The 27,096-nt window shown below is 46.8% G+C and overlaps 1 long non-coding RNA gene and 1 pseudogene across 2 annotated transcripts in view; one reads left to right on the forward strand and one right to left on the reverse strand.

Annotated features, from left to right (window-relative positions):
• LOC135507011 (FRAS1-related extracellular matrix protein 2-like) overlaps positions 1-27,096 on the forward strand; it is a 63,784-nt pseudogene that overhangs the window by 24,480 nt on the left and 12,208 nt on the right.
• The window catches only part of LOC135507012 (uncharacterized), a 31,343-nt gene continuing 11,659 nt past the window's right edge, over positions 7,413-27,096 (reverse strand). For both annotated transcript variants that reach the window (XR_010450588.1, XR_010450589.1), the window contains exons 3-6: positions 11,839-12,145; positions 10,016-10,251; positions 9,468-9,760; positions 7,413-7,999 (exon numbers count right to left, since the gene is read on the reverse strand). This is a non-coding gene — a long non-coding RNA (uncharacterized LOC135507012). The remainder of the gene's footprint in view (positions 8,000-9,467; positions 9,761-10,015; positions 10,252-11,838; positions 12,146-27,096) is intronic.

Genomic DNA, 27,096 nt, shown 5'->3' on the forward strand with positions numbered 1-27,096 from the left:
TGCTTAAAAGGATACCGCCGGTGCTTAAAGAGATACCGCCGGTGCTTAAAGGGATACCGCTGGTGCTTAAAGGGATACCGCTGGTGCTTAAAGGGATACCGCTGGTGCTTAAAGGGATACCGCTGGTGCTTAAAGGGATACCGCTGGTGCTTAAAGGGATACCGCCGGTGCTTAAAGGGATAGGGCTGATGCTTAAAGGGATACCGCTGGTGCTTAAAGGGATACCGCTGGTGCTTAAAGGGATAGGGCTGATGCTTAAAGGGATACCGCTGGTGCTTAAAGGGATCCCGCGGGTGCTTAAAGGGATACCACTGGTGCTTAAAGGGATAGGGCTGATGCTTAAAGGGATACCGCTGGTGCTTAAAGGGATACCGCTGGTGCTTAAAGGGATAGGGCTGATGCTTAAAGGGATACCGCTGGTGCTTAAAGGGATACCGCCGGTGCTTAAAGGGATAGGGCTGATGCTTAAAGGGATACCGCCGGTGCTTAAAGGGATAGGGCTGATGCTTAAAGGGATACCGCTGGTGCTTAAAGGGATACCGCCGGTGCATAAAGGGATAGGGCTGATGCTTAAAGAGATACCGCCGGGTGCTTAAAGGGATAGGGCTGATGCTTAAAGGGGTAGGGCTGATGCTTAAAGAGATACCGCTGGTGCTTAAACGGATACCGCCGGTGCTTAAAGGGATACCGCCGGTGCTTAAAGGGATACCGCCAGTGCTTAAAGGGATACCGCCGGGGCTTAAAGGGATATCGCCGGTGCTTAAAGGGATACCGCTGGTGCTTAAAGGGATAGGGCTGATGCTTAAAGGGATACCGCTGGTGCTTAAAGGGATACCGCTGTTGCTTAAAGGGTTAGGGCTGATGCTTAAAGGGGTAGGGCTGATGCTAAAAGAGATACCGCTGGTGCTTAAACGGATACCGCCGGTGCTTAAAGGGATACCGCCGGTGCTTAAAGGGATACCGCTGTTGCTTAAAGGGTTAGGGCTGATGCTTAAAGGGGTAGGGCTGATGCTTAAAGAGATACCGCTGGTGCTTAAACGGACACCGCCGGTGCTTAAAGGGATACCGCCGGTGCTTAAAGGGATACCGCCAGTGCTTAAAGGGATACCGCCGGTGCTTAAAGGGATACCGCCGGTGCTTAAAGAGATACCGCCGGTGCTTAAAGGGATACCGCTGGTGCTTAAAGGGATAGGGCTGATGCTTAAAGGGATACCGCTGGTGCTTAAAGGGATACCGCTGTTGCTTAAAGGGATAGGGCTGGTGCTTAAAGGGATACCGCCGGTGCTTAAAGGATACCGCTGGTGCTTAAAGTGATACCGCTGGTGCTTAAAGGTATAGGGCTGGTGCTTAAAGGGATACCGCTGGTGCTTAAAGGGATACCGCTGGTGCTTAAAGGGATACCGCTGGTGCTTAAAGGGATAGGGCTGGTGCTTAAAGGGATACCGCCGGTGCTTAAACGGATACCGCCGGTGCTTAAAGGGATACCGCCGGTGCTTAAAGGGATACCGCCAGTGCTTAAAGGGATACCGCCGGTGCTTAAAGGGATACCGCCGGTGCTTGAAGAGATACCGCCGGTGCTTAAAGGGATACTGCTGGTGCTTAAAGGGATACCGCTGGTGCTTAAAGGGATAGGGCTGATGCTTAAAGGGATACCGCTGGTGCTTAAAGGGATACCGCTGTTGCTTTAAGGGATAGGGCTGGTGCTTAAAGGGATACCGCCGGTGCTTAAAGGGATACCGCTGGTGCTTAAAGGGATACCGCTGGTGCTTAAAGGGATACCGCTGGTGCTTAAAGGGATAGGGCTGGTGCTTAAAGGGATAGGGCTGGTGCTTAAAGGGATACCTCCGGTGCTTAAACGGATACCGCCGGTGCTTAAAGGGATACCGCCGGTGCTTAAAGGGATACCGCCAGTGCTTAAAGGGATACCGCCGGTGCTTAAAAGGATACCGCCGGTGCTTAAAGAGATACCGCCGGTGCTTAAAGGGATACCGCTGGTGCTTAAAGGATACCGCTGGTGCTTAAAGGGTTAGGGCTGATGCTTAAAGGGGTAGGGCTGATGCTTAAAGAGATACCGCTGGTGCTTAAACGGATACCGCCGGTGCTTAAGGGATACCGCCGGTGCTTAAAGGGATACCGGCAGTGCTTAAAGGGATACCGCCGGTGCTTAAAGGGATACCGCCGGTGCTTAAAGGGATACCGCTGGTGCTTAAAGGGATACCGCTGGTGCTTAAAGGGATAGGGCTGATGCTTAAAGGGATACTGCTGGTGCTTAAAGGGATACCGCTGTTGCTTAAAGGGATAGGGCTGGTGCTTAAAGGGATACCGCCGGTGCTTAAAGGGATACCGCTGGTGCTTAAAGTGACACCGCTGGTGCTTAAAGGTATAGGGCTGGTGCTTAAAGGGATACCGCTGGTGCTTAAAGGGATACCGCCGGTGCTTAAAGAGATACCGCCGGTGCTTAAAGGGATACCGCTGGTGCTTAAAGGGATACCGCTGGTGCTTAAAGGGTTAGGGCTGATGCTTAAAGGGGTAGGGCTGATGCTTAAAGAGATACCGCTGGTGCTTAAACGGATACCGCCGGTGCTTAAAGGGATACCGCCGGTGCTTAAAGGGATACCGGCAGTGCTTAAAGGGATACCGCCGGTGCTTAAAGGGATACCGCCGGTGCTTAAAGGGATACCGCTGTTGCTTAAAGGGATAGGGCTGGTGCTTAAAGGGATACCGCCGGTGCTTAAAGGGATACCGCTGGTGCTTAAAGTGACACCGCTGGTGCTTAAAGGTATAGGGCTGGTGCTTAAAGGGATACCGCTGGTGCTTAAAGGGATACCGCTGGTGCTTAAAGGGATACCGCTGGTGCTTAAAGGGATAGGGCTGATGCTTAAAGGGATAGGGCTGATGCTTAAGGGATACCGCTGGTGCTTAAAGGGATACCGCTGGTGCTTAAAGGGATAGGGCTGATGCTTAAAGGGATACCGCTGGTGCTTAAAGGATACCGCCGGTGCTTAAAGGGATAGGGCTGATGCTTAAAGGGATACCGCCGGTGCTTAAAGGGATAGGGCTGATGCTTAAAGGGATACTGCTGGTGCTTAAAGGGATAGGGCTGATGCTTAAAGGATACCGCTGGTGCTTAAAGGGATACCGCTGGTGCTTAAAGGGATAGGGCTGATGCTTAAAGGGATACCGCTGGTGCTTAAAGGGATACCGATAAAGGGATACCGCTGGTGCTTAAAGGATAGGGCTGATGCTTAAGGGATACCGCTGGTGCTTCAAGGGATACCGCCGGTGCTTAAAGGGATAGGGCTGATGCTTAAAGGGATACCGGGCTTAAAGCTTATAGGGCTGATGCTTAAAGGATACCGCTGGTGCTTAAAGGGATACCGCCGGTGCATAAAGGGATAGGGCTGGTGCTTAAAGGGATACCGCTGGTGCTTAAAGGGATAGGGCTGATGCTTAAAGGGATACCGCTGGTGCTTAAAGGGATACCGCTGTTGCTTAAAGGGATAGGGCTGGTGCTTAAAGGGATACCGCCGGTGCTTAAGGGATACCGCTGGTGCTTAAAGGGATACCGCTGGTGCTTAAAGGGATACCGCTGGTGCTTAAAGGGATAGGGCTGGTGCTTAAAGGGATAGGGCTGGTGCTTAAAGGGATACCTCCGGTGCTTAAACGGATACCGCCGGTGCTTAAAGGGATACCGCCGGTGCTTAAAGGGATACCGCCAGTGCTTAAGGGATACCGGTGCTTAAAAGGATACCGCCGGTGCTTAAAGAGATACCGCCGGTGCTTAAAGGGATACCGCTGGTGCTTAAAGGGATACCGCTGGTGCTTAAAGGGTTAGGGCTGATGCTTAAAGGGGTAGGGCTGATGCTTAAAGAGATACCGCTGGTGCTTAAACGGATACCGCCGGTGCTTAAAGGGATACCGCCGGTGCTTAAAGGGATACCTGGCAGTGCTTAAGGGATACCGCCGGTGCTTAAAGGGATACCGCCGGTGCTTAAAGGGATACCGCTGGTGCTTAAAGGGATACCGCTGGTGCTTAAAGGGATAGGGCTGATGCTTAAAGGGATACTGCTGGTGCTTAAAGGGATACCGCTGTTGCTTAAAGGGATAGGGCTGGTGCTTAAAGGGATAGGGCTGATGCTTAAAGGGATACCGCTGGTGCTTAAAGGGATACCGCCGTGCTTAAAGGGATAGGGCTGATGCTTAAAGGGATACCGCCGGTGCTTAAAGGGATAGGGCTGATGCTTAAGGGATACTGCTGGTGCTTAAAGGGATAGGGCTGATGCTTAAAGGGATACCGCTGGTGCTTAAAGGGATACCGCTGGTGCTTAAAGGGATAGGGCTGATGCTTAAAGGGATACCGCTGGTGCTTAAAGGGATACCGGGTGCTTAAAGGGATACCGCTGGTGCTTAAAGGGATAGGGGCTGATGCTTAAAGGATATCGCTGGTGCTTCAAGGGATACCGCCGGTGCTTAAAGGGATAGGGCTGATGCTTAAAGGGATACCGCGGTGCTTAAAGGGATAGGGCTGATGCTTAAAGGGATACATGGTGCTAAAGGATACCGCCGGTGCATAAAGGGATAGGGCTGGTGCTTAAAGGGATACCGCTGGTGCTTAAAGGGATAGGGCTGATGCTTAAAGGGATACCGCTGGTGCTTAAAGGGATACCGCTGTTGCTTAAAGGGATAGGGCTGGTGCTTAAAGGGATACCGCCGGTGCTTAAGGGATACCGCTGGTGCTTAAAGGGATACCGCTGGTGCTTAAAGGGATACCGCTGGTGCTTAAAGGGATAGGGCTGGTGCTTAAAGGGATAGGGCTGGTGCTTAAAGGGATACCTCCGGTGCTTAAACGGATACCGCCGGTGCTTAAAGGGATACCGCCGGTGCTTAAAGGGATACCGCCAGTGCTTAAAGGGATACCGCCGGTGCTTAAAAGGATACCGCCGGTGCTTAAAGAGATACCGCCGGTGCTTAAGGGATACCGCTGGTGCTTAAGGGATACCGCTGGTGCTTAAAGGGTTAGGGCTGATGCTTAAAGGGGTAGGGCTGATGCTTAAAGAGATACCGCTGGTGCTTAAACGGATACCGCCGGTGCTTAAAGGGATACCGCCGGTGCTTAAAGGGATACCGGCAGTGCTTAAAGGGATACCGCCGGTGCTTAAAGGGATACCGCCGGTGCTTAAAGGGATACCGCTGGTGCTTAAAGGGATACCGCTGGTGCTTAAAGGGATAGGGCTGATGCTTAAAGGGATACTGCTGGTGCTTAAAGGGATACCGCTGTTGCTTAAAGGGATAGGGCTGGTGCTTAAAGGGATACCGCTGGTGCTTAAAGGGATACCGCTGGTGCTTAAAGGGATACCGCTGGTGCTTAAAGGGATAGGGCTGATGCTTAAAGGGATAGGGCTGATGCTTAAAGGGATACCGCTGGTGCTTAAGGGATACCGCTGGTGCTTAAAGGGATAGGGCTGATGCTTAAAGGGATACCGCTGGTGCTTAAAGGGATACCGCCGGTGCTTAAAGGGATAGGGCTGATGCTTAAAGGGATACCGCCGGTGCTTAAAGGGATAGGGCTGATGCTTAAAGGGATACTGCTGGTGCTTAAAGGGATAGGGCTGATGCTTAAAGGGATACCGCTGGTGCTTAAAGGGATACCGCTGGTGCTTAAAGGGATAGGGCTGATGCTTAAAGGGATACCGCTGGTGCTTAAAGGGATACCGCCGGTGCTTAAAGGGATACCGCTGGTGCTTAAAGGGATAGGGCTGATGCTTAAAGGGATACCGCTGGTGCTTCAAGGGATACCGCCGGTGCTTAAAGGGATAGGGCTGATGCTTAAAGGGATACCGCCGGTGCTTAAAGGGATAGGGCTGATGCTTAAAGGGATACCGCTGGTGCTTAAAGGGATACCGCCGGTGCATAAAGGGATAGGGCTGATGCTTAAAGGAATACCGCCGGGTGCTTAAAGGGATAGGGCTGATGCTTAAAGGGGTAGGGCTGATGCTTAAAGAGATACCGCTGGTGCTTAAACGGATACCGCCGGTGCTTAAAGGGATACCGCCGGTGCTTAAAGGGATACCGCTGTTGCTTAAAGGGTTAGGGCTGATGCTTAAAGGGGTAGGGCTGATGCTTAAAGAGATACCGCTGGTGCTTAAACGGATACCGCCGGTGCTTAAAGGGATACCGCCAGTGCTTAAAGGGATACCGCCGGTGCTTAAAGGGATACCGCCGGTGCTTAAAGGGATACCGCCGGTGCTTAAAGAGATACCGCCGGTGCTTAAAGGGATACCGCTGGTGCTTAAAGGGATACCGCTGGTGCTTAAAGGGATACCGCTGGTGCTTAAAGGGATACCGCTGTTGCTTAAAGGGATAGGGCTGGTGCTTAAAGGGATACCGCCGGTGCTTAAAGGGATACCGCTGGTGCTTAAAGTGATACCGCTGGTGCTTAAAGGTATAGGGCTGGTGCTTAAAGGATGCCGCTGGTGCTTAAAGGGATACCGCTGGTGCTTAAAGGGATACCGCTGGTGCTTAAAGGGATAGGGCTGGTGCTTAAAGGGATACCGGCTGGTGCTTAAAGGGATACCGCGGTGCTTAAAGGGATACCGCTGGTGCTTAAAGGGATACCGCTGGTGCTTAAAGGGATACCGCTGGTGCTTAAAGGGATACCGCTGGTGCTTAAAGGGATATTGCTGGTGCTTAAAGGGATAGGGCTGGTGCTTAAAGGGATACCGCTGGTGCTTAAAGGGATACCGCTGGTGCTTAAAGGGATACCGCTGGTGCTTAAAGGGATACCGCCGGTGCTTAAACGGATACCGCCGGTGCTTAAAGGGATACCGCCGGTGCTTAAAGGGATACCGCCGGTGCTTAAAGGGATACCGCCAGTGCTTAAAGGGATACCGCCGGTGCTTAAAGGGATACCGCCGGTGCTTAAAGAGATACCGCCGATGCTTAAAGGGATACCGCTGGTGCTTAAAGGGATACCGCTGGTGCTTAAAGGGTTAGGGCTGATGCTTAAAGGGGTAGGGCTGATGCTTAAAGAGATACCGCTGGTGCTTAAACGGATACCGCCGGTGCTTAAAGGGATACCGCCGGTGCTTAAAGGGATACCGCCAGTGCTTAAAGGGATAGGGCTGGTGCTTAAAGGGATACCGCTGGTGCTTAAAGGGATATCGCTGGTGCTTAAAGGATATGGCTGGGGCTGCCATGTCAGTGAGTCACCAGGAGTAATGGAGCCTCTCTCTGCACCTCACCTTTAACCCCTCTGCTAATACTGTCTGGTTTGGGTCAGAGGTGTGTGTGTGTGTGAGAGTGAGTGAGAGAGTGAGTGAGTGAGAGACAGACAGACAGACAGACAGACAGACAGACAGACGGACAGACGGACAGACGGACAGACGGACAGACAGACAGACAAAGAGAGACAAAGAGAGACAAAGAGAGACAAAGAGAGACAGGGATTCCCTTGAACAGACCGTCACTTATAGTAGCTATGAGTCACTGTCAGCAAGTGATCCATTTAAATCTGGTCTCTCTCTCTGGCCTGTTTTGGCCCATTCCCTGAGACTGGTAAGGAGGTAAGAGTCTAGCCAGGGGCAGGCAACCCTGCCAAAGGAGCCAGGGAACTGACACACATATCTGGGTGAGGAGGTGAGAAACCCTAGCCAGGCACTGACTGAGAGTGGGGGGAGAGAGAGAGAGAGAGAGAGAACAATGGAGTGAGAGAGGAAATTAGAAACAAGGCATCACTCAAGAGGCCTGTGATGGAGGATTTGGGGGTAAGCCCTAACATTAAGTTATCAAGTTAATCTTCACAATTTAAAATATCTGTATTTTGTCATAGGGCTCAATGAGTTTACAAAAACTGATGTCAAAGTTTTGTCTTCCAGGTGGAAACAAGCTGAAGCCGCAGCCATTCCGGCTCAACTGGTCGTGGATCAGCCTGGAGAAGGAGTACTATCTGGTGGATGAGGACGCCAAATTCCTGGAGGTGACGCTCAGACGCAGGGGATACCTGGGAGAGACATCCTTCGTCAGTGAGTATTGGAAGTCTTACACAGTATTTACCACAGACCTACAGCAGCCTTTACCTAAACAGATAAACCCAATGACTAAAATGGGACCTATAGCAATATTTACCTCTAGACATAGAGATATAGAATGACTAGAATGGGTCCTATAAACATTGAAATAGAATGACTAGAAGGGTCCCTATAGCCGTATTTACCTATAAACATAGATAGAAAATGACAAAAATTGACCCTATAGCAGTATTTACCCCTTGACCTAGAAATACAATGGGACATGTGAATTGTGATTTTCCACATGTGAAACCATGTGGTTTTTATGTCAGGGAACATAGATATAGAATGACTAGAATGGGGGCTCATTAGCAGTATTTACCTCTAAACATAGAAATAGAATGAATACAATGGGTAGAAAGCTCCTCAGTGATTTTACAGAATACTCATGGGTACATGCAATATGGCTGACATGGAGATTCTATGTCTATGGTACTGAATGTCTTGAACAGGATTTACATCAGATTTATAGTATATTGGTTTGATTTTGGATTTATTAGGATCCCCATTAGCCGACGCCAAGGGCGTGGACTCTTTGAAAAAAGGTGCTATCTAGAACCATAAAGGGTTATTCAGCTGTCCCAACCCTTTTTATTGCAGGTAGAAAACCCTTTTGGTGCCAGGTAGAACCCTTTTGGTTCTCTTATAGGGACAGCTGAAGAACCCTTTTGGAACTGGCTTGCACTTCGTTGGTTCATCCCCCAAGTGATATAACTGAGTTAGTACATTTCTCCCATTGTTTTCTCTGCTTGTCATTCAGATAAAGGTCATTTTAAATTACCACTATTTTATCCCTAATGGGGTGTAAATATTTCAATCATCCACCACCATCAACTCTGACTAGGGGTACTTCGAAAAAATGTAAATGTCAGTGGAGAGACTATTCAGAAAGCAGGACCTATTAAACTGTCACTGTGTTAAAAGACTGATTGGCCCTTTAAGGGTCTTCATAGAGTGTATTTGACTGTTATTACCCTGCCATTAGAAGAAGCCTAAGAATAAAACAGACCCCCTGGTTATCAAGCTGCCCTGTGTGTGTTTCTGTTTGACTGATGACCCATTTCCTGTCTCGCTGGTGAAAAACCTAGTTTGATTGAGGGGTCAGATAGACCTTCCTCATAGAGGTCATAAGGTCATGTCAACATGCTTGTCTGTTTGGCTACATCCAACACACAAGCTTTTATACATAGGCTCCTATATTTACAGTTGTCTTTGACGATGCAGTAGTGGGCAAATATGAACAAAGACAGACAATGAGAGCTAACCAGGCAACTACAGTCTATAAATCACAGTCAACCTGCAGTCATCTCACATCCTATGAGGCCCTACAAACGACACAGTGCTACGTGCCATTATTATAAAGCTATTCAGTTCAATTAGGTTCAGTTCAGCTCAGCTTACCTCAGCTAAATTCCAATTAAATGTAATTAAATGAGGTTCTATTTAGTTCAGTTCGATATGGTTCTATTCAGGCATCACCACCAAGGATGGCACGGCGGAGAAGGACAAGGACTTCCGGGGCAAGGCCCAGAAGCAGGTCCAGTTCAACCCAGGCCAGACAGTGGCCACCTGGAGGGTGAAGATCTTCACGGACCTGGAGTTTGAGACCAGCGAGACCTTTGAGATCCAGCTGTCGGAGCCTGTCATGGCCGTGCTGGAGTACCCCGATACAGCCACTGTGGAGATAGTGGACCCTGGTGATGGTAAGAATGAACAGCCTTATCTGCAGATTGTCTGTTTGATTTGCCCTCCGACATGAAATCCTTTATGAATAGCAGACAGGCTTTAAGTCAATTGGAAAGGCTACATTCATTTACATGGATTGACACATGAAAAATATAATTGTATCCTTCATTTAAGATTCCAAATCAGATCATGACTATTGTTCCATTGCTGGGCAATTTGATGACAGCAGCAAATATGCATAGATCAAATAAGTACAGACTCACCTGGGCTTGTAAACTCTTCTTCTCTTGTTCTCTTTGGCCTATCCTCTGTGTTTCTCCCATAGAGATCCTATTAAATTACAATTCTAATTCTGAATTCTATGGTTTCTCCCTCTTTCCTCTGCAGAGTCCACTGTGTTCATCCCCCAGGCAGAGTATAAGATAGAGGAGGACATTGGGGAGCTGCTGGTGCCTGTTCGCCGCTCTGGAGACCTCAGCCAGGAACTCATGGTCGTCTGCTACACGCAGCAAGGTGAATACAGTCAAATATATCATTCAAATACATGGGTTTTTACAAAGATGAAATACATTTTTCCACATTTTGTTACATTACAACCTTTTTCTAAAATGAATCTAAAATATTAATAATCTCATCAATCAACACACAATACCCCATAATGACAAAACAGATTTTTAGAATTGTAATTAAAAAAACAAACAGAAATAGCTTATTCAGTATTCAGACCCTTTGCTATGAGACTCGAAACTGAGCTCAAGTAAATCCTGTTTCCATTGATCATCCTTGAGATGTTTCTACAACTTGATTGGAAAGCAGTTGTGGTCAATTCAATTGATTAGACATGATTTGGAAAGGCACACACCTGTCTATATAAGTTCCCACAGTAGACAGTGCATGTCAAATCAAAAACCAAGCCATGAGGTCGAAGGAATTTTCAGTAGAGCTCCAGGACAGGATTGTGTCGAAGCACAGAGCTGGGGAAGCGTACCCAAGAACACAGTGGCCTCCATCATTCTTAAATAGAAAAAGTTTGGAACCACCAAGACTGAGCAATCAGGAGAGAAGGGCCTTGTTCAGGAAGGTGACCAAGAACCCGATGGTCACTCTGAAAGAGCTTCAGAGTTCCAGAAGGACAACCATCTCTGCAGCACTCCACCAATCAGGCCTTTATGGTAGAGTGGCCAGACGGAAGCCACTCCTCAGTAAAAGGCACATGACAGCCCGCTTGGAGTTTGGCAAAAGGCACCTAAAGGACTCTAAAGGACTCTAGACCATGAGAAACAAGATTCTCTGGTCTGATGAAATCAAAATTGAACTCTTTGACCTGAATGCCAAGCGTCACGTCTGCAAGAAACCTGGCACCATCCCTACGGTGAAGCAGGGTGGTGGCAGCATCATGCTGTGGGGATGTTTTCCAGCAGCAGGGACTGGGAGATTAGTCAGGATCGAGGGAAAGATGAACGGAGCAAAGTACAGAGCACTCCGGACCTCAGACTGGGGCAAAGGTTCACCTTCCAACAAGACAACGACCCTAAGCACACAGCCAAGACACCGCAGGAGTGGCTTTTGGACAAGTCTCTGAATGTCCTTGAGTGGCCCAGCCAGAGCCCGGACTTGAACCCGATCGAACATCTCTGGAGAGATCTGAAAATAGCTGTGCAGCGACACTCCCCATCCAACCAGACAGAGCTTGAGAGGATCTGCAGAGAAGAATGGGACAAACTCCCTAAATATAGGTGTGCCAAGCTTGTAGCGTCATACCCAAGAAGACTCAAGGCAGTAATGGCTGCCAAAGGTGCTTCAACAAAGTACTGAGTAAAGGGTAAGAAAACTTATGTAAATGTGATATTTCAGTTTTTGCTTTGTCATTATGGGATATTGTGTGTAGATTGATGAGGGGGAAAAAAACAATTTAATCCATTTTAGAATAAGGCTGTAACATAACAAAATGTGGAAAAAGTCAATGGGTCTGAATGCTTTCCGAATGCACTGTAGATATATTGTAACATAAAACTACTCTCCTTCCCCCACAACTGCCTGTCATTCTTCTATTGACCCTTAACCATTGACCCCTGAACTCCTTTACCCAACAGCCAGTGCGACGGGCACCATCCCCAGCACGGTCCTCTCCTACAGCGACTACATCACGCGTCCCGAGGACCACACCAGCATGCTCCGCTTCGACAAGGACCAGAGGGAGAAGCCCTGCCGCATAATCATCATCGACGATTCGCTCTACGAGGAGGAAGAGAGCTTCAACGTGACCCTCAGCATGCCCATGGGTGGCCAGGTGGGAGCCACCTTCCCCAGTGCGATGGTCACCATCCTGGCCGACAGCGACGATGGTGAGTGGGGTTGTTGGGCGTATGGTGGGTGGTGGCATCTATAGTCACCTGTTGAATACAGAGGTCAGTCAATTGTCATTAAACCCTATTTGAAACTTGAAACCCTAGCTCAAATAGTTCAACACACAGGTTCAAGTCAACTTGAATGCTACTTGTCAATGGCAACAGACTCAATGATTCCTGACCCTTTACTATATTGACTATAAAGGAATCTCTACCAGTATCAGAATTACTTCCTATTCGACCCCCCAGTCTCTTGGGTTCAGTGAACAGGGGTACACTCTTTTTAAAGTGTGATCTATAACCTAAAAGGGTTCTTCGGCTGTCCTCATAGGATAACCCTTTAATAAAAAAGTTTGGTTCCGGGTAGAACTCTTTTGGGTTCCATGTAGAACCCTTCCACAGCGGGTTCTACCGAGAACCAAAAAGGTTTATCCTATGGGGACAGCAGAACAACCCTTTATGAACCCTGTTCCTCTCAGCTTTTTTCTATGATTTCTTGGGACTTCCTGTTGGCCACTCCTAATGATATGACTTCTTGGGATGTCTTATGGGCCACTCCTAATGATATGACTTCCTGGGACGTCTTATGGGACACTCCTAATGATATGACTTCCTGGGACGTCGTATGGGACACTCCTAATGATATGACTTCCTGGGATGTCTTATGGGCCACTCCTAATGATATGACTTCCTGGGACGTCTTATGGGACACTCCTAATGATATGACTTCCTGGGACGTCGTATGGGACACTCCTAATGATATGACTTCCTGGGACGTCGTATGGGACACTCCTAATGATATGACTTCCTGGGACGTCGTATGGGACACTCCTAATGATATGACTTCCTGGGATGTCTTATGGGCCACTCCTAATGATATGACTTCCTGGGACTTCCTATGGGCCACTCCTAATGATATGACTTCCTGGGACTTCCTATGGGCCACTCCTAATGATATGACTTCCTGGGACTTCCTATGGGCCACTCCTAATGATATGACTTCCTGGGACTTCCTATGGGCCACTCCTAATGATATGACTCCCTGGGACGTCGTATGGGACACTCCTAATGATATGACTCCCTGGGACTTCCTATGGGCCACTCCTAATGATATGACTTCCTGGGACTTCCTATGGGCCACTCCTAATGATATGACTTCCTGGGACTTCCTATGGGCCACTCCTAATGATATGACTTCCTGGGACTTCCTATGGGCCACTCCTAATGATATGATCCCCTGGGACTTCCTATGGGCCACTCCTAATGATATGACTCCCTGGGACTTCCTATGGGCCACTCTAATGATATGACTTCCTGGGACTTCCTATTGGCCACTCCTAATGATATGACTTCCTGGGACTTCCTATGGGCCACTCCTAATGATATGACTTCCCGGGACTTCCTATGGGCCACTCCTAATGATATGACTTCCTGGGATGTCTTATGGGCCACTCCTAATGATATGACTTCCTGGGACTTCCTATGGGCCACTCCTAATGATATGACTTCCTGGGACTTCCTATGGGCCACTCCTAATGATATGACTTCCTGGGACTTCCTATGGGCCACTCCTAATGATATGACTTCCTGGGACGTCGTATGGGACACTCCTAATGATATGACTTCCTGGGACTTCCTATGTGCCACTCCTAATGATATGACCCCCTGGGACTTCCTATGGGCCACTCCTAATGATATGACTCCCTGGGACTTCCTATGGGCCACTCCTAATGATATGACTTCCTGGGACTTCCTATTGGCCACTCCTAATGATATGACTTCCTGGGACTTCCTATGGGCCATTCCTAATGATATGACTTCCTGGGACTTCCTATGGGCCACTCCTAATGATATGACTTCCTGGGACGTCGTATGGGACACTCCTAATGATATGACTTCCTGGGACTTCCTATGGGCCACTCCTAATGATATGACTTCCTGGGACGTCGTATGGGACACTCCTAATGATATGACTTCCTGGGACGTCGTATGGGACACTCCTAATGATATGACTTCCTGGGACTTCCTATGGGCCACTCCTAATGATATGACTTCCTGGAACTTCCTATGGGCCAATAATAATGATATGACTTCCTGGGACTTCCTATGGGCCACTCCTAATGATATGACTCCCTGGGACTTCCTATGGGCCACTCCTAATGATATGACTTCCTGGGTCTTCCTATTGGCCACTCCTAATGATATGACTTCCTGGGTCTTCCTATTGGCCACTCCTAATGATATGACTCCCTGGGACTTCCTATGGGCCACTCCTAATGATATGACTTCCTGGGACTTCCTATGGGCCACTCCTAATGATATGACTTCCTGGGACTTCCTATGGGCCACTCCTAATGATATGACTCCCTGGGACTTCCTATGGGCCACTCCTAATGATATGACTTCCTGGGACTTCCTATTGGCCACTCCTAATGATATGACTCCCTGGGACTTCCTATGGGCCAATAATAATGATACGACTCCCTCTATGTTTGTTAAGAGGGCTTAACTGTTGCCCAAGACACTTTGATGTGCCCAGTTACAATTTACAAGTGTGTGTGTGTGTGTCTTTGTCTCTGGGTTTTTGTGTGTCAGTCTCTGTTTGTGCTGTGTGTTGTGTGTCAGTGTGCACCTGTGATGCCTTAGCAACCAAACCCTTTCATCCACATTGATTTATTATCATTTGATCTCCCAGCAGTTGTCTAATATTCAACACAGTCACTGAAAACACAGAGTCGTGCAACTAGATACAAAACTATTGAACTGATAACCGGGTCATTACTTTTCACTGACCATAGACACGTATCAATAGCATTACTTTGCTTCACTCTTTGTCCTCCTGTTAGTGAGGTAGAATAAAGGAACAATTGATGCAGCCATGCCAAAAGCACAAAGGTAAAGAGGAAAGACAGGAGACTGAAAGAGAGAGAGCTGGTGCCAAACAGTAGATGAAAGGAGAGAGGAGAGGCAGGAAAGATGTGGTTAGAAGTTGGTTTATCAACAACAAAAAACAACTGTGCCACATAGGAACTACAGTAGGGCTTGTGAGAGCATGTAGACTGTAGGACTGTACAAAGCCTAGTGAAGCCTCTTTGGTGAGAGTGTTACCATCAACACCATAACTCAGAGGCCAGGTGCTGAGGATCCTCCAGCCACCGTCAAAACCATAACTCAGAGGCCAGGTGCTGAGGATCCTCCAGCCATCATCAACACCATAACACAGAGGCCAGGTGCTGAGGATCCTCCAGCCACCGTCAACACCATAACTCAGAGGCCAGGTGCTGAGGATCCTCCAGCCATCATCAAAACCATAACTCAGAGGCCGGGTGCTGGGGATCCTCCAGCCATCATCAACACCATAACTCAGAGGCCAGGTGCTGAGGATCCTCCAGCCATCATCAACACCATAACACAGAGGCCAGGTGCTGAGGATCCTCCAGCCACCATCAACACCATAACTCAGAGGCCAGGTGCTGAGGATCCTCCAGCCATCATCAAAACCATAACTCAGAGGCCGGGTGCTGGGGATCCTCCAGCCATCATCAACACCATAACTCAGAGGCCAGGTGCTGAGGATCCTCCAGCCACCGTCAACACCATAACTCAGAGGCCAGGTGCTGAGGATCCTCCAGCCATCATCAAAACCATAACTCAGAGGCCGGGTGCTGGGGATCCTCCAGCCATCATCAACACCATAACTCAGAGGCCGGGTGCTGGGGATCCTCCAGCCACCGTCAACACCATAACTCAGAGGCCGGGTGCTGGGGATCCTCCAGCCATCATCAACACCATAACTCAGAGGCCGGGTGCTGGGGATCCTCCAGCCCGGGTGATGCCCTTCTTTACTGTAACCACTGGTCTCTAAGTGTAATCTATTCCACTACAGGTCCACTCATGGATGGTGCCATTCCCCAAAGGCACACACAGACAGTGGCACACAAACACACTCAACCCAAGACAAAAGCACCTCTCCCAACATGTTTGTCTAGACTTCCCTCTCTTTGCCGGGTCCTTCCCCCCCTCCCTCCTCTCGCTCTACCCCTGACTACACACTCCATCTGTTCTACAATCCTATACTTCTAGTAACAGGTGGTAGAACTGGGAAGAGAGAAAATAGAATAGAAACTCCAGTCTTAACTACACTGGACAACCCTCTGTCATGACACATAAAAGAGCTCTCTGAACGTGTTTTGTTCTGAGACACTCCTCCAGCTCCACCACTCAGTGGATCTGGGGGAAAACAGAGGGCTTCCCTTTGTGTTGCAGGGGCCAAGAGGCAGGTGGGGAAACAGGGGTTTGTGGGAGAGGAAAGTCAAATGACAGGCATGTTTTTCCTCCGGCTCCTGTTTGATGGCGTTCAGCCTCCCTTTTTGTTTTAATTGTGTAGCTGTTATCTGAGATGGGGGTGATGGTTTGTTTACAACTTCAAGGATGCTCTGGAAGTTTAAAAAAAAAGAAGAAAAAAAGAAAGTGCAACATATATCATATCGACATAAATGTTCCCTCTTTTCGTTTGCATGTATGTCAAATATCACCAGTAGGCTTTAGATGAGAAAAAGGAGATGTGTTTGTTTCTTGGACACAGGTAAACCAAGAAGCACATTCAACGGAGATTTTCCATTGATAATGATTGTTAATCTAGGACCAGTCTTAAAGGTCCAATTGCAGCCGTTTTTATCTCAATATCAAATCATTACTGGGAAAGAATGAATTACCTCACCGTGATTGTTTTAAATTAAAATGCACAAAAATACACAAAAATTGCTTCTTAGCAAAGGGTCATTTCTCAAGCAAGAACTTTTCTAGGAATGTCTGGGAGTGGTCTGAGTGGGAAGGGGAAAACTGAAAATGAGCCATTACTGGTAGAGAGGTTTAGAAATCTCTTTCTTATTACCACATGGTGATGTCACTATGGAAGGCCAAAACTCCATCCCACCAAAACAGGCTGAAATTTCAGGCGGCCTTTTCAAACAGCTCTTACACTAACAGCCATTTCACATTATTATTCCAAACTCAAAGTGTGGAAATATATAGAAAACACAGAAAAATCATCATTAATCTGTGTCTGGGAAACGGCCCCTTAGTGTTCAAGTGATTTACTTTCTGAATCTGAGGCCACTCCAGTCCTCCCCATCCACTGACTCATTCAGACTCTGACTCATTCAGTCATTTATCTCTCTTTAGTTGTCTCTCTGAGCCATTCCTCTTCTTCTCCTCTTGCACTTCTCTCCTCCTCCTCATCCTCCTCTCCTTCCTCTCTCCCACCCTTCAGAGCTCATTCATTTCACTAACTGGTTTGTTCTAATGACAGACACACTCCCAGTCTGGGCTACACTCCCACCCTGTAATTTGGAGTACAATGGAAACGTTATGTCTAAGTAATCAGCGTGCATTCCCAGACATGATCTCCAGGCGACAAGAGGAGATGTCTTCTCAATGTAAAGATCCATTCCTCCATTGTGCCACAAACTTCTTGGTGGGTCCTGATATCTAAAGTGACAACACTGTGCGTGGGGGAGTGTGTGCGTGTGTGTGCGTGTGCGTGCAAACCCATCTCCCTGGCTGAGCAAACCTGTGGTTGGAACCCCGGCCAGCATTAGGCTTCATTGTTATTAGTCTGGTTCTTCCTTCTCATTGATCCTTTAGTGATTGCCATTTCTCCTTCCCCCTAACCAGCCACCCCTGTTACTAAACAGTATCTCTGGTGATTGAGAGGCATTGAGAGTAAGCCAAGTTTTAGCGGGTCAGCGGTGGTTGTCTGACTGAGGCAGTACATCTCGACCACCTCTTAAAATCCTCTTCACCTAACAGTCAGTTAAATGTGTACATACTTCCTATTCTCTATGTCTTACTTTTACTAGTTTATCCAGTTATAGACTAAATAATCACAAGTGTCACAATATTGTATCTGCCCCTTATAGAAGTGGCAGAAAGCTCAATTATAGATCAACCTCATTAGTGGATGTACAGTAGACAGCAGTAGCTTGTCAGTGATGATGAGTCTGGCTGTTATAGAGGGGTGGAAAGTAGACAGCAGTAGCTTGTCAGTGATGATCAGTCTGGCTGTTATAGAGGGGTGCAGAGAGTAGCTTGTCAGTGATGATGAGTCTGGCTGTTATAGAGGGGTGGAAAGTAGACAGCAGTAGCTTGTCAGTGATGATCAGTCTGGCTGTTATAGAGGGGTGGAAAGTAGACAGCAGTAGCTTGTCAGTGATGATCAGTCTGGCTGTTATAGAGGGGTGTACAGTAGACAGCGGTAGCTTGTCAGTGATGATCAGTCTGGCTGTTATAGAGGGGTGTACAGTAGACAGCGGTAGCTTGTCAGTGATGATCAGTCTGGCTGTTATAGAGGGTGTACAGTAGACAGCGGTAGCTTGTCAGTGATGATCAGTCTGGCTGTTATAGAGGGGTGTACAGTAGACAGCGGTAGCTTGTCAGTGATGATCAGTCTGGCTGTTATAGAGGGGTGTACAGTAGACAGCGGTAGCTTGTCAGTGATGATCAGTCTGGCTGTTATAGAGGGGTGTACAGTAGACAGCGGTAGCTTGTCAGTGATGATCAGTCTGGCTGTTATAGACGGGTGTACAGTAGACAGCGGTAGCTTGTCAGTGATGATCAGTCTGGCTGTTATAGAGGGGGTGTAATTAATCCGCTGTGTGTTCCAAGGATATGCATTCCTTCCCTCTAGTCTATTACTCAGAGAGGTAGAGAGATCCTCCTGTCTGTGCTGCCTCCCCCGTCTCCTCCCTCTTATCAGTGCTACTGTCATCAGACAAGGTGGACATCCCATCCCTCTTCTCCCCCCAACTCATCCCCCTTTCACTTATCCACCATTTCTACCTGGCTTTTCAGGTGTGCACTGTAGACCTCTGGCACTGAGTTCAGACGACACTGTCTGGCCTCGATGAGGGGAGGATGATGAAGGGATGAGTGGGGTGACAGGTCTCTTCCTTGAAAGAGAGGGAAAGAGGGGGGTGACCCTGTCAGCCGTACCAACTGTATCTGACAAGCAGAGTTCAGACCAGAAATGTGGATTATCCCATGACAGCTTCTTCCCTAAAGACATCCTTAATTGAAGCCACATGTTTGTAACTTAATGTTCATATCTGTAAGATGTAGATGATAATATACTGACCTGACCTCTCTCTCTCTCCCCACCCTCCCCCATATCTCTCTTTCTCCCTCTAACCCACAGAGCCCTCTCTGTATTTCGGAGAACTAGATTACATTGTGGATGAGAGTTCAGGCTATGTGGAGGTCAGGGTCTGGAGGACTGGCACTGACCTCTCCAAGACGGCCACAGTGACCGTCCGCTCCAGGAAGAGTGACCCCGTCTCTGCTGAAGGTCAGAAGAAGAACGTGAATGTTAGATCTATTATTCCTATCCTCTTTGTGGTGTAGCGTTTCCAGAATACAGTGCCTTGCAAAAGTATTCATCCATTTTTCCTATTTTGTTGCATTACAACCTGTAATTTAAATGTAATGTAATGGACATACACAAAACAGTCCAAATCGGTGAAATGAAATGAAAAAAATAACTTGTTTAAAAAAATTCAAAAAAATAATACATATATATATATAAAAAGGAAAAGTGGTGCGTACATATATATTCACCCCCTTTGCTACAAAGCCCCTGAAGAAGATCTGGTGCAACCAATTACCTTCAGAAGTCACACAATTAGTTAAATAAAGTCCACCTGTGTACAATCTAAGTGTCACATGATCTCAGTATATATACACCTGTTCTTAGTGGTGTTGCAGGCCCCAGAGTCTGTAGCACCACCAAGCAAGCGTCACCATTAAGACCAAGGAGCTATCCAAACAGGTCAGGGATAAAGTTGTGGAGAAGTACAGATCAGGGTTGGGTTATAAAAAAAAACTGAAACTTTGAGCACCATTAAATCCATTATTCAAAAATGGAAAGAATATGGCACAACAACAAACCTGCCAAGAGAAGGCCTTAATCAGAGAGGCAACAAAGAGACCAAAGATAACCCTGAAGGAGCTGCAAAGCTCCACAGTGGAGATTGGAGTATCTGTCCACTTCAAGCCGTACACTTCACAGAGCTGGGCTTTACGGAAGAGTGGCCAGAAAAAAGCCATTGCTTAAAGAAAGAAATAAGCAAACACGTTTGGTGTTTGCCAAAAGGCATGTGGGAGACTCCCCAAACATATGGAAGAAGGTACTCTGGTCAGATGAGAATAGAATTTCACTTTTTGGCCATCAAGGAAAGCTCTATGTCTAGCGCAAACCCAACACCTCTCATAACCCAGAGAACACCATCCCCACAGTGAAGCATGGTGGTGGCAGCATCATGCTTTGGGAATGTTTTTCATCGACAGGGACTGGGAAACTGGTCAAAATTGAAGGAATGATGGATGGCGCTAAATACAGGGAAATTCTTCAGGGAAACCTGTTTCAGTCTTCCAGAGATTTGAGACTGGGACTGAGGTTCACCTTCCAGCAGGACAATGACCCTAAGCATACTGCTAAAGCAACACTTGAGTGGTTTAAGGGAAAACATTGAAATGTCTTGGAATGGCCTAGTCAAAGCCCAGACCTCAATCCAATTGAGAATCTGTGGTATGACTTAAAGATTGCGGAACCCATGCAACTTGAAGGAGCTGGAGCAGTTTTGCCTTGAATAATGGGAAAAATCCCAGTGGCTAGATGTGCCAAGCTTATAGATACATGCCCCAAGAGACTTGCAGCTGTAATTGCTGCAAAAGGTGGCTCTACAAAGTATTGACTGTGGTGGGGTGAATAGTTATGCACACTCAAGTTTTCAGGTTTGTTGTCTTATTTCTTGTTTGTTTCATAATAAAACATATTTTGTATCTTCAAAGTGGTAGGCATGTTGTGTAAATCAAATGATACAACCCCCCCCCCCCAAAAAAAATATATATTTTAATTCTAGGTTGTAAGGCAACAAAATAGGAAAAATGGCGAGGGGGGTGAATTCTTTCGCAAGCCACTGTATGTGTCACAGTATTTACAATTCCCCTGGAGCCCCTCAATCTCTGTTTTCACATTATTCACAATCTCTCTATCCGTGTAATTACACAGAATTCCCAATCGTTCCTAATATTTCTCAAACAATCCAGTGTCATCTCTTTCTCTGTTATGTTAGTATTCCAATGCCCTTACTGGCTCTCTCTCCATAAAGATATATGTGTAATGTTCTATTTCTATGTTCCCCGTGTCCCCCTGCCAGCCGGCCTGGACTACGTGGGCATCAGCCGTAACCTGGACTTTGCCCCCGGGGTGACCATGCAGACATTCAGAGTGACCATCCTGGATGACCTGGGTCAGCCGGAGCTGGAGGGGCCGAAACCTTTGACCTGGTGCTGAGGATGCCCATGAACGCTGTGCTGGGAGAGCCCAGCAAGACCATCATCACTATTAATGATACTGTTACTGACCGTGAGTTATACACACTCTGTAACACATCCCCACACATGTACATATATAGCCCCCAGCAAGACCACCATCACTATTAATGATACTGTCACTGACCGTGAGTTATACACAGTCTGTAACACATCCCCACACATGTACATACAGTATATAGCCCCCAGCAAGACCACCATCACTATTAATGATACTGTCACTGACCGTGAGTTATACACACTCTGTAACACATCCCCACACATGTACATACAGTATATAGCCCCCAGCAAGACCACCATCACTATTAATGATACTGTTACTGACCATGAATTATACACACTCTGAACACATCCCCACACATGTTTTATCAAGACACACATCCCCACACATGTACATAACACATCCCCACACATGTATATAGCCCCCAGCAAGACCACCATCACTATTAATGATACTGTTACTGACCACTGAATTCACTGATACAGACACACATGTACACTTTTTCACACCACTGTTTTAGCGTTAACATAACCACTGTTTTAGCGTTAACATAACCACTGTTTTAGCGTTAACCACTGTTTTAGTGTTAACATAACCACTGTTTTAGCGTTAACCACTGTTTTAGTGTTAACATAACCACTGTTTTAGCGTTAACCACTGTTTTAGCGTGAACCACTGTTTTAGCGTTAACCACTGTTTTAGCGTTAACCACTGTTTTAGCGTGAACCACTGTTTTAGCGTGAACCACTGTTTTAGCGTTAACCACTGTTTTAGCGTTAACCACTGTTTTAGCGCTAACATAACCACTGTTTTAGCGCTAACATAACCACTCTTTTAGCTTTTCTCCTTGTATGAATTGTTTGTGTTTTGTTATCCATATAAAAGTAGCTTTGAGATGATTGTCTAAGGCACATTTAGTCAATGAGAAAATTAAACTATGCTCCCTATGCAGAAGCCATGAAAATAATATTGAGCTACTAGAAAACCACAGTATTGATAAGTAGTATTCTGTTCTCTTCAGAGCCTAATTCAAATCTACTTATCATTCCAGTGCCCAAGGTTCAGTTCAAGGATGCTGCCTATAAGGTGGATGAGGCGGACGGGGAGATGAAGGCCATAGTGTATCGTAGTGGAGACATCAGTCACAGGTCTACGGTGCGCTGCTACACCCGCCAGGGCTCTGCCCAGGTCATGATGGATTATGATGAGAGGCCCAACACGGACGGGTCACTCATCACCTTCTTCCCAGGTAACCCCAGTCTTTCTCTCTCTCCCTCTCCCTCCCTCCTCTCTCCCTCTTCACCCCCCTCTCTCTCTCCCTCCTTCCCTAGCTCTACCCCTTCTCTCTCTCTCAATGTCTTTTTATATGCCAACCCCCCATATCCTCATATTTCTATGTGTTAACGCTGTGTTCCCCCTGTCCATCTATCCCACAGGGGAGAGTGAGAAGGAGTGTGTGGTGAACCTGGTGGATGATAACCTATACGAGGAGGACGAGGAGTTCCGTCTGGTCCTGGGAACGCCCAAGAGCAAGTCACCCTTCGGAGCCTCCACAGGGGAACAGAGCGAGGCGGTGGTCACCATTACTGACGAGAAAGACAGTAAGCTTTCCCCAAGGAACACGGAGATATCTACCACACCGAACATCGGGCTACATTGTATAGATCTATCTAACAAAGTATTACAAATAAAATGCCAAAACACTGTTGCATGAATTATTTGATTCAGTCTCTAGAGAGTTAGAGTCAGTAGTTTGTTCTGTTTTGCATCGGGAGTCTAACCGGATTCTCTCTCCTTAGAGCCCATCATCCGTTTCAGTGAGATAAAGTACAGTGTACGGGAGCCCCAGTTCCAGGGGGAGACAGCCGTGGTGAAGATCCCTATCCTGAGGCTAGGAGACACCTCCAAGGTCTCCCTGGTCAGGGTCCACACCAAGGACGGGTCAGCCACCTCCGGAGAGGACTACAACCCGCTGTCGGAGGGTGAGTCCTACCACATATAGTTTAATCATGTAACACAGACATAACTAACCCTAACGTCCAGAGAGGACTACAACCCGCTGTCGGAGGGTGAGTACACATACAGTAACTAACCCTAACGTCCAGAGAGGACTACAACCCGCTGTCGGAGGGTGAGTCCTACCATTAAGTTATCATATAGTTTAATCATGTAACACAGACATAACTAACCCTAACGTCCAGAGAGGACTACAACCCGCTGTCGGAGGGTGAGTCCTACCATTAAGTTATCATATAGTTTAATCATGTAACACAGACATAACTAACCCTAACGTCCAGAGGGGACTACAACCCGCTGTCGGAGGGTGAGTCCTACCATTAAGTTATTATATAGTTTAATCATGTAACACAGACATAACTAACCCTAACGTCCAGAGAGGACTACAACCCGCTGTCGGAGGGTGAGTCCTACCATTAAGTTATCATATAGTTTAATCATGTAACACAGACATAACTAACCCCCTAACGTCCAGAGAGGACTACAACCCGCTGTCGGAGGGTGAGTCCTACCATTAAGTGTTTAATCATGTAACACATACAGTAGAGAGGACTACAACCTGCTAACCCTAAGTCGTCCAGAGAGGACTACAACCCGCTGTCGGAGGGTGAGTCCTACCATTAAGTTATCATATAGTTTAATCATGTAACACAGACATAACTAACCCTAACGTCCAGTCAGGGTGAGTCAGCTATCATATAGTTGAATCTAACACACCCCCTAACGCTGCTGTCGGAGGGTGAGTCCTACCATTAAGTTATTATATAGTTTAATCATGTAACACAGACATAACTAACCCTAACGTCCAGGGGGACTACAACCTGCTGTCAGAGGGTGAGTCCTACCATTAAGTTATTATATAGTTTAATCATGTAACACAGACATAACTAACCCTAACGTCCAGAGAGTAGACTACAGACTACAACCTGCTGTCGGAGGGTGAGTCCTACCATTAAGTTATTATATAGTTTAATCATGTAACACAGACATAACTAACCCTAACGTCCAGAGGGACTACAACCCGCTGTCGGAGGGTGAGTCCTACCATTAAGTTATTATATAGTTTAATCATGTAACACAGACATAAGTAACTAACCCTAACGTCCAGAGAGGACTACAACCCGCTGTCGGAGGGTGAGTCCTACCATTAAGTTATCATATAGTTTAATCATGTAACACAGACATAAGTAACCCTAACGTCCAGAGGGACTACAACCCGCTGTCGGAGGGTGAGTCCTACCATTAAGTTATTATATAGTTTAATCATGTAACACAGACATAACTAACCCTAACATCCAGAGAGGACTACAACCCGCTGTCGGAGGGTGAGTCCTACCATTAAGTTATCATATAGTTTAATCATGTAACACAGACATAACTAACCCTAACGTCCAGAGAGGACTACAACCTGCTGTCAGAGGGTGAGTCCTACCATTAAGTTATTATATAGTTTAATCATGTAACACAGACATAACTAACCCTAACGTCCAGAGGGACTACAACCCGCTGTCGGAGGGTGAGTCCTACCATTAAGTTATTATATAGTTTAATCATGTAACACAGACATAACTAACCCTAACGTCCAGAGAGGACTACAACCCGCTGTCGGAGGGTGAGTCCTACCATTAAGTTATCATATAGTTTAATCATGTAACACAGACATAACTAACCCTAACGTCCAGAGAGGACTACAACCTGCTGTCGGAGGGTGAGTCCTACCATTAAGTTATCATATAGTTTAATCATGTAACACAGACATAACTAACCCTAACATCCAGAGAGGACTACAACCCGCTGTCGGAGGGTGAGTCCTACCATTAAGTTATCATATAGTTTAATCATGTAACACAGACATAACTAACCATATAGTTGAATCATAACGTCCAGAGAGGACTACAACCTGCTGTCGGAGGGTGAGTCATACCATTAAGCTATCATATAGTTGAATCATGTAACACAGACATAACTAACCCTAACGTCCAGAGAGGACTACAACCTGCTGTCGGAGGGTGAGTCCTACCATTAAGTTATTATATAGTTTAATCATGTAACACAGACATAACTAACCCTAACGTCCAGAGAGGACTACAACCCGCTGTCGGAGGGTGAGTCCTACCATTAAGTTATTATATAGTTTAATCATGTAACACAGACATAACTAACCCTAACGTCCAGAGAGGACTACAACCCGCTGTCGGAGGGTGAGTCCTACCATTAAGTTATCATATAGTTTAATCATGTAACACAGACATAACTAACCCTAACGTCCAGAGAGGACTACAACCCGCTGTCGGAGGGTGAGTCCTACCATTAAGTTATTATATAGTTTAATCATGTAACACAGACATAACTAACCCTAACGTCCAGAGAGGACGACAACCTGCTGTCAGAGGGTGAGTCCTACCATTAAGTTATCATATAGTTTAATCATGTAACACAGACATAACTAACCTAACCCTAACGCTGTCAGGGTCCAGAGGGACTACAACCTGCTGTCAGAGGGTGAGTCCTACCATTAAGTTATCATATAGTTTAATCATGTAACACAGACATAACTAACCCTAACATCCAGAGGGGACTACAACCTGCTGTCAGAGGGTGAGTCCTACCATTAAGTTATCATATAGTTTAATCATGTAACACAGACATAACTAACCCTAACGGAGGGACTACAACCCGCTGTCAGAGGGTGAGTCCTACCATTAAGTTATCATATAGTTTAATCATGTAACACAGACATAACTAAGCCTAACGTCCAGAGAGGACTACAACCCGCTGTCGGAGGGTGAGTCATACCATTAAGTTATTATATAGTTTAATCATGTAACACAGACATAACTAACCCTAACGTCCAGAGAGGACGACAACCTGCTGTCAGAGGGTGAGTCCTACCATTAAGTTATCATATAGTTTAATCATGTAACACAGACATAACTAACCCTAACGTCCAGAGAGGACTACAACCTGCTGTCAGAGGGTGAGTCCTACCATTAAGTTATTATATAGTTTAATCATGTAACACAGACATACAGTAACTAACCCTAACGTCCAGAGAGGACGACAACCTGCTGTCAGAGGGTGAGTCCTACCATTAAGTTATCATATAGTTTAATCATGTAACACAGACATAACTAAGCCTAACGTCCAGAGAGGACTACAACCCGCTGTCGGAGGGTGAGTCCTACCATTAAGTTATTATATAGTTTAATCATGTAACACAGACATACAGTAACTAACCCTAACGTCCAGAGAGGACTACAACCCGCTGTCAGAGGGTGAGTCCTACCATTAAGTTATCATATAGTTTAATCATGTAACACAGACATAACTAACCCTAACGTCCAGAGAGGACTACAACCTGCTGTCGGAGGGTGAGTCCTACCATTAAGTTATTATATAGTTTAATCATGTAACACAGACATAACTAACCCTAACGTCCAGAGAGGACTACAACCTGCTGTCGGAGGGTGAGTCCTACCATTAAGTTATTATATAGTTTAATCATGTAACACAGACATAACTAACCCTAACGTCCAGAGAGGACTACAACCTGCTGTCGGAGGGTGAGTCCTACCATTAAGTTATTATA

This window comes from Oncorhynchus masou, chromosome 20 (assembly GCF_036934945.1).
Source record: "Oncorhynchus masou masou isolate Uvic2021 chromosome 20, UVic_Omas_1.1, whole genome shotgun sequence".
Lineage (NCBI taxonomy): Eukaryota > Metazoa > Chordata > Actinopteri > Salmoniformes > Salmonidae > Oncorhynchus > Oncorhynchus masou.